The sequence below is a fragment of the Triticum aestivum genome, chromosome 7D (genome assembly GCF_018294505.1).
Source record: "Triticum aestivum cultivar Chinese Spring chromosome 7D, IWGSC CS RefSeq v2.1, whole genome shotgun sequence".
Taxonomy (NCBI): Eukaryota; Viridiplantae; Streptophyta; class Magnoliopsida; order Poales; family Poaceae; genus Triticum; species Triticum aestivum.
In genome coordinates this window covers 9,228,981-9,235,904 of record NC_057814.1, presented here as the reverse complement: position 1 = coordinate 9,235,904, position 6,924 = coordinate 9,228,981, and the positions used below count along the sequence as shown (strand labels likewise).

Below are 6,924 nucleotides of genomic sequence, written 5' to 3'. Positions count from 1 at the left end.
AATTTTTATTATGTTTGTGGTGTTTTGTAATTTTGGTGAATCTTTATAATGGATCTGATCTTTAAAAAAATCTTAATATGGCTGAATATATCCTTCCCTAATAATAAAGCACGGATCGCTTCTTCCCTCATAATTTTCGTCCGTTATTAGTTTCACCGTCGACGTTCGTTTCGTCCGTCCAAGCCAGGCTAACCAAGCTAGCTGTGTTTTCTATAAACTAGTAGAATGCCCGTGCGTTGCCACGAGCATTTTAAAAATCTGTCCGGTTCATCATGATCATGTTCTACTGGAGAACAACATCTGAGGTTTCTGGACATATGATACTATTCCTCATTGCAATTAATGCCACTAAATTTCTGATCCATCAAACCATGGGTAACTGCAAAAGTAAATGAATCTGAGTTCAATGCCCATGCATTGCCACAAGCTAACGAAATCTACAAAGAAAATTGTTGTGTCACATTGGAGTCATTGACTATCCACATGGGACCATACTTCATGGTCGTCATGTGGTTGTTTTATTTTCTAGACAAATGTGTCTCATTATCGCCTTCCTCTCCTCCATCTTCTCGGCCACCACGTGACAATTTGCTTCCTTCCTCCCACTGTCCACCAATCTATGTGTTTTCTTCCCCTACCTTGCACAATTATGCTGAGAATCTTGTTCAACTCCAAACAATCTTGTCCATTTGGCGATCTCGTAAATTATAGATGACTCACACATGTCGATTATGCCAATATTGTGACACTGGCAGAATCAACGCACTAAACATGTGATTGTGACCGGGCTTGGTTAGTGGTTGAAACATACCTACAATAAAGAAATGTTTACTCAAAACAGATATTTACAGGGATAATTTATTTGAAGGAAAAGGAGATATTTGGGTTCATCCCAAATTACCGCATATATCTTATGGAACAAATTTCATCAACTCAACATCTAAAATATGACTTCTTATTAGGGGTACATAGAGTTGCAGAATAATAGCAAGACGATGTTATATATACTCCATGATGGCCTTTCTTTTTATGGTTACAATAGCATGAGTCACATAACACCTAGAAATATATGTTTCCTTCCTCTTTGACATAGAATAAGCCAGGTCATTGTATACTGAGGAAATAAACTAATATAACTACAAACAATAGCCTTCTCCTTTGCACAACAATCAGTATAAATATATTGTTATGACATTGTGCTAACAGGGTCTTGGGGGTGGCTGCCGCCCATGCGTTGCCCCAACGGGAGCCTCCCCGATGCAGCCTCGGTCTTGGCTGCCTCATGCAGCACAACCGCCTCATTGCCGCCCCTACCTCGCGCCACCGCATATATCTTATTAGGTTAGCACCGATCGCATCAAGCATGTACCATTAGGATCCTCACGCACATCAGATGATATTTTCGATTTTATACCTTCTTCGTCCCCAACTATCTTCTCATCTTCGCATTCCCAATCCAAACTCGCCATCGTCGTCGACGGCACATCCGGTTCGCAACCTGCCACAAAGTTAAATTAGGAACAACACGAATGAACAAGCATCTAGTCGGTCGATCTCATCTCATAATCCAAGTGGCCAAGCCCATGTACAATGCACATCAACAACAATTCAAACGCTCGCTCGTTGATGGATAGTATAGTACGTTGTCTCCATTATTACTACCACTAACATGTATTGCTATCGAATATATAGAGATATTTATATATAGTTAGAAGCAGGTGCGTTGATAGAACTCTTAAATCAATATACAATGCCTATGTATTTACTCTCTTTTTCTCTCAAGCTTCTAAAAATGAAATTAATATCTTCCTGCCATACTGCTTTCTGTTCTTTGAAGATGATCAACACTAATACTGAATTTGGAACATAAGAAATGTTGAGGAACATTAGGCATTCTCCAGATTCTTTGCTCATGGCCTACAGACAAAATAATAACAACGATTAAAATAGAGAGATCAAAGTTCAGAACTTCAGACCCCCAATGGATTGCATTTCCTCCCATTCTGATCGAATGTTTCTTAAAGGATGGTATAATTTGAAACTATGGCCTCGATGAAAAAACTTTCAAGGTATTGACACATGGCCTATAGTACATGGCTTTTCTAGTGCACTCTTCGCGGACCTTTCTTTCTATTGATCAGTCACAACAAGAATGATATGCTTTTTTCAGTTGTTCCAACATACAGAAAAGAGCTACTTGAATAGGTGAAGAATTTATGACAGAAAAGGAGATAAGGACAAAACAAACTGGAATGAGCCTGGATTAGGTAGAAGGAAACCCCAAACGGAGGTGCCACAATCTGAAAAGGCTCTAGGTTGGCACAATCCTATTTACATACCGGGACCAACTTGCGAGAATTCACCTATCTGGATATATATGGCATAAAACACATGATTATCTGCCCAGGAAGTTTTGTACACAGCTTACAATAAAATAGCTCGGTTCATCTACACTAATTTTTGCTCAGATCGATGGCGGCACATGACAGAATGGTACACATAGCCTAAGCAAGAAGATTGAGAATAATCCAAAGTCGAAGGCAATACACCAACCATTAATCAACCAAGAATAGTAAAAAAAATCAGAGCATGTGTCATACTCATACCAAATGGAGAAAGATTGAAATGAGAAAATGTTTTTCTATGAAGGAACAAAATTAGGACAACATGAATGGATAAAGTAAGAGGATTGGTCCTTTGTGAAGAAGAACTGGGTGTCAACAATTGATACATGTAGATTATTATGTTATTGCTATATAAGTATTTAGTATAAACAACCCACACGAAATTACTGTTTTCTATCCAGTATAACGGCATACATGGAAACATGAAACTGGTACTGAGACAATCATTTAGACCTCTCTCTCTCTCCCTCTCCATCGCTCCCTCTCTTTCTCTTCCTCATCATTGGTGATACAACATAAAGAGAAAAGAGAGACTAAAACACATGAGAGCTAGAGGATATACATTTTATCTACATTATAAATATATACAGAGAAGTAACTGTGGATGTCAATGTTAATGCAGCAAGAAATCTAATGGTTTTCCAATCCATATAAGTAGCCTAATCAACATAGTTTATGAATAGATATAGAGAGAGAGAAAAATTAGTAAGTATATATGTAACTCATTTTATTGATTAGAGTAGCCATTGTATCAGGCAGTTTTGGATCTTCTGAATCTCAGTTCCTCAACTTTAATAGTTTCGGGATAGAAAGCAAATAGATTGAAAACCAACTATTTCCTAAAATTACATATCAAATAGTATCCAATTTCAAATATAGATAAAGTAACATGCCAAAGCAAGCAAATTTAATAAATATGGGAGATTATTTATTACCGGAAGCTGAATGGAGCTCTCGACCAGCATTTTCTTACCATATAAGGAAGCTCATGTCTAGAGCCGCGGAAGTGCAAACGTCCAAAGATATAATGTTGCACGAAAGCGGCTAGGCAAGCTTTCATGGAGTACTCGGCATTTCAAATGTTCAGGATGAGATATCCAGATCTGGATTGAGCAATAGTATTATCTCAGCCTGCGTAAAATGAATTAAAATGTATGAGAAAGATAAAATATTCCTAAGTTTTAGGAAGCTAAGAACCCCGATTAATATATTTTTGGGCAAGAAAGAAGTGTATAAAATTATAATAACAGGGTGTAGTACCATCTCAATCAATAATTTAAGCTAGGAAAAGGAGTACATAATTCAGTCGGGTGTTTTTATTTCCATTCACAATTCATTGACATCAAGTTATCTTCTCTCTTCCTTTATGTGAGACTGCAGCTACATATTTAAGTCAGATTAGTACATGAGCTTTTTTACGCACATAACTAAACTGAGATCCTGCTTTCGCTTTTAAATCCTGACTGGATGCTAGCATTTATTCCATGGCTCCGACATTAGTTAGCCAGAAGGGTTGATACAATACAATCTATCGTCGTTGTGGCAGCCGATACAATCAATTTATAATGTAAAATGGATGGATCAAGCACAAAAAGACCACCAAAATACACACATGCATACATGCACCACTCTCTGGAAAATTCCTTACTTACCGTAGCTCAGTGGTGACGAACGATCCCAGCCTTGGACATCCTCCTACTCAGAGGTGACGAAAGACCATCTCATTGTGGAACTGTCGCTCCCAATAGCACAGGAGATTCCGAAACTCCATCCCCCTCCTGTAGAGTCACTGTTCTTGAGCAGCCCCAAGTTGGCGGCAGCCCCATCACCTGATCAAATTGAACCGTTAATAATGCAAATCATAGGCACCAATAGTAACTGGAAAGGGAAGTAACGAACGCACTGGTGAATCTGAAGTCATGGAAAGAAATTAGTGAAATTCAAAAGAATAAATCTGGGACATCTCTCCGAAGTATCTTAGTATGATCCAGAATGCCTGAAAACAAAAACAATGTTGAAATGAGAATTACCAGAAATCTGGTACATGTTGCTAACAACAAATTGCATGACTGATAAACTACATCAATTATGTCACAAGCTACCAGGCACTTCCGAATCATAATGACTCGCAATCAAATTAAGCAATTGACTTCACAAACATGGGATTATAGAGAACCCGCCAATAATAAAGAATGTATCGGGTTTAAAATTAGAAATAAGGACGATCAGGATCAACCTGCCAAAACACGTTTTAGAACATGTCTCGGTATCTGAATATATTCATCATTCGACACCTCCTTGACAGTTTCCGGATTGCCCGTGCATCGCATAGACAGAGCTTGGGAGAGGCTTTCTTCCTCTTGCCTGCATCTCTTTCCTGATGAAATCATGAAAGCGTATGATAAAACAATGTTAAGAAAATAAATCATTTGCAGACGTCTTTTGTGCAAGTATCTCAACTGTAACTAAGGGTGAGTTGGAAACATGTCTCTTACCTTGTTGTCAGGGATAGCTAGCGCCTAGTAAGCAAAAAATGATTTCAGTTGGAAAACATAATTTCTGCTGAAGTAGCATGATATTTGCGACCAATCTGATTTGCTTCTATGTATTTTATTGAAGAAGAAAATCTTCACCAGTACCAACCAGAATGTTGGAACGAAACAGAAAGAAAAACTGTGTTAGTCATTGCCATAGCTGCAAGTCAATGAATTCTAAGATATTCTCCGACTCAAGAGGTACACCACCGTACATGCAATGCAAGCTACAGTCATGTTCATCTCTGAATGATCTTAATTCACAAAAGGAGCACATTAGCAAACACCACCAAGTTGTGTCCAGACCATTTGCAATCAAAAGATGAGATGTGCAGGGAAGGGGGTGGAGCTCACCACACCAGGCCAGGGGGTAGGAGGAGGGAGTAGGCAGCCGCAGCAGCCATGAGGGAGGGCTCGTCCTTGTCCACCTGAAGCAGTAGGAGCAGCAGCTGGTCCAGATCCGAGCAACCTGCACAGAAAACAAAGGAAAGGAAAGGAATCACAAGGAGGGGCATGAAGAAACCAACAAGACAAGGGAAGGAGGCGCGCACCATGGTCGGAGGTCGCCGGAGATGGCCTGCAGTCGGCGCGCGTCCTTTCCTTGGAGGTTGAGGCGTCGGACCTCCACGGTTAGCTAGGGTTTCGGGCGTCTCAGTCCATGGCTGCAGCCGGGTCAGACCTCCATGGACGATCTCGAGGGACGGCGGCCCGCCGGTGCGGCTGCGGATCTGGGCGCTGCCCCCCCTTGCCGCCGGATCCCCTCCATTCCCTTCCCTCCCTTGGGAGAGGGAGAGAAGGTGAGGGGGAGGAGGAAGCCGCCGGCGGTGTCGCCATGGCCGGGCAGGGCTCCTCCCGCCTGCCCGCGACGGGGGGTGGCGGGGGCGGCCGCGACGGGCGGCGGCGTTTGAGGGAGGGGATCGGCGGCGGCTGCGAGGACGAAGGATGTGGTGTGGCGTCGCTCGAGACGCACGGATCTGGCCGCTCCCAGGTCAGATCTGGCCGCAGTGGAGCTCCACATCGGGATCCATGGTGCTCCATCGGGATCCATGGGCCAGAGACAAGATTTGTGAGAGAGAGGTCGGGAAGGGAGAAGGGAGAAGAAGAGAGATAGGGCGCGCGGGAGGAGTTACGGGACGAAGGCTGGAGGTCGGTAGCGGTGGCGCTGGACGCCGGCGTGAGATGCAAGCCAGAGGGAGAAAACCGTGAGGGAGAAAACCGGGAGGGGGAAAGAAAATCAGTGGGACGAGAGGTGGGTCGGGACGGGAGGAAAGAAAATCGGGAGCGAGGGGGTCGTACGAAAGGCTTGACGAACGTAAGAGGGGAAACAGAACACTACGTTTCTTTTAGATAGTAGAGAAGCAGAGGTTGATTAACTTGTTAAATAGTCACACCTCGCTCTCTCACATCCAATCTACTCAATTTATATACGCTTCCAATTTCCTTGGGTATCAGGAAGCCATCTAGAGAACATGGTGAAGTGTGGGTCTCATGTTTCCTGAAAATAAAGAAGGAAAGAAGGGTTGTCCGGTAATAAGAAGGAAAGGAGGAAAGCTTTCCTGCAATATTAGAAGTAAAGAAGTAAACGAGGAATTCGGGGATTGACAGAGAAAAATAGGAAAGGAAAGGAGGAATTTCCGTGATTGATAGGGGGGAAGTGCAAAGCCGTCCCGTAATAATAAATTGGTAATGAAGGAAAGTGTCCTAATAAATCCCGTAAGTCATAGAGTTTTCTTTTGAGACAAATATGTATATAGAGTTGATTGATCGCTAAAAAGATCGTGGAAACAAAGTAAACTAGCTAGAAATCAACGTGTCATGTGTTATTGGGCCGTGGACCTTATTAGGCCATCGGCACGATCAGATGAACTGAGCCACAACCATTATCATCGATCAAAAGTTCGCATTGCTTTGCTCTTTGTTCAACACGCACGAGCATAAACCCTAGCATCATAGTACTAGCGTGTGAGGCCGGCGGTGGCACGAGC

At 42.3% G+C, this 6,924-nt stretch overlaps 1 long non-coding RNA gene across 1 annotated transcript; it reads right to left on the bottom strand.

Annotated features, from left to right (window-relative positions):
• Window positions 1-1,289: 1,289 nt before the first annotated feature.
• LOC123170167 (uncharacterized) lies at window positions 1,290-6,017 on the bottom strand. Its single transcript, XR_006485066.1, has 8 exons — window positions 5,491-6,017; window positions 5,294-5,408; window positions 4,901-5,032; window positions 4,642-4,782; window positions 4,309-4,401; window positions 4,058-4,234; window positions 3,379-3,536; window positions 1,290-1,498 (listed from the first exon to the last, which is right to left on the bottom strand). It is a non-coding gene; the product is annotated as an uncharacterized lncRNA (long non-coding RNA).
• Between the last annotated feature and the right edge of the window lie 907 nt (window positions 6,018-6,924).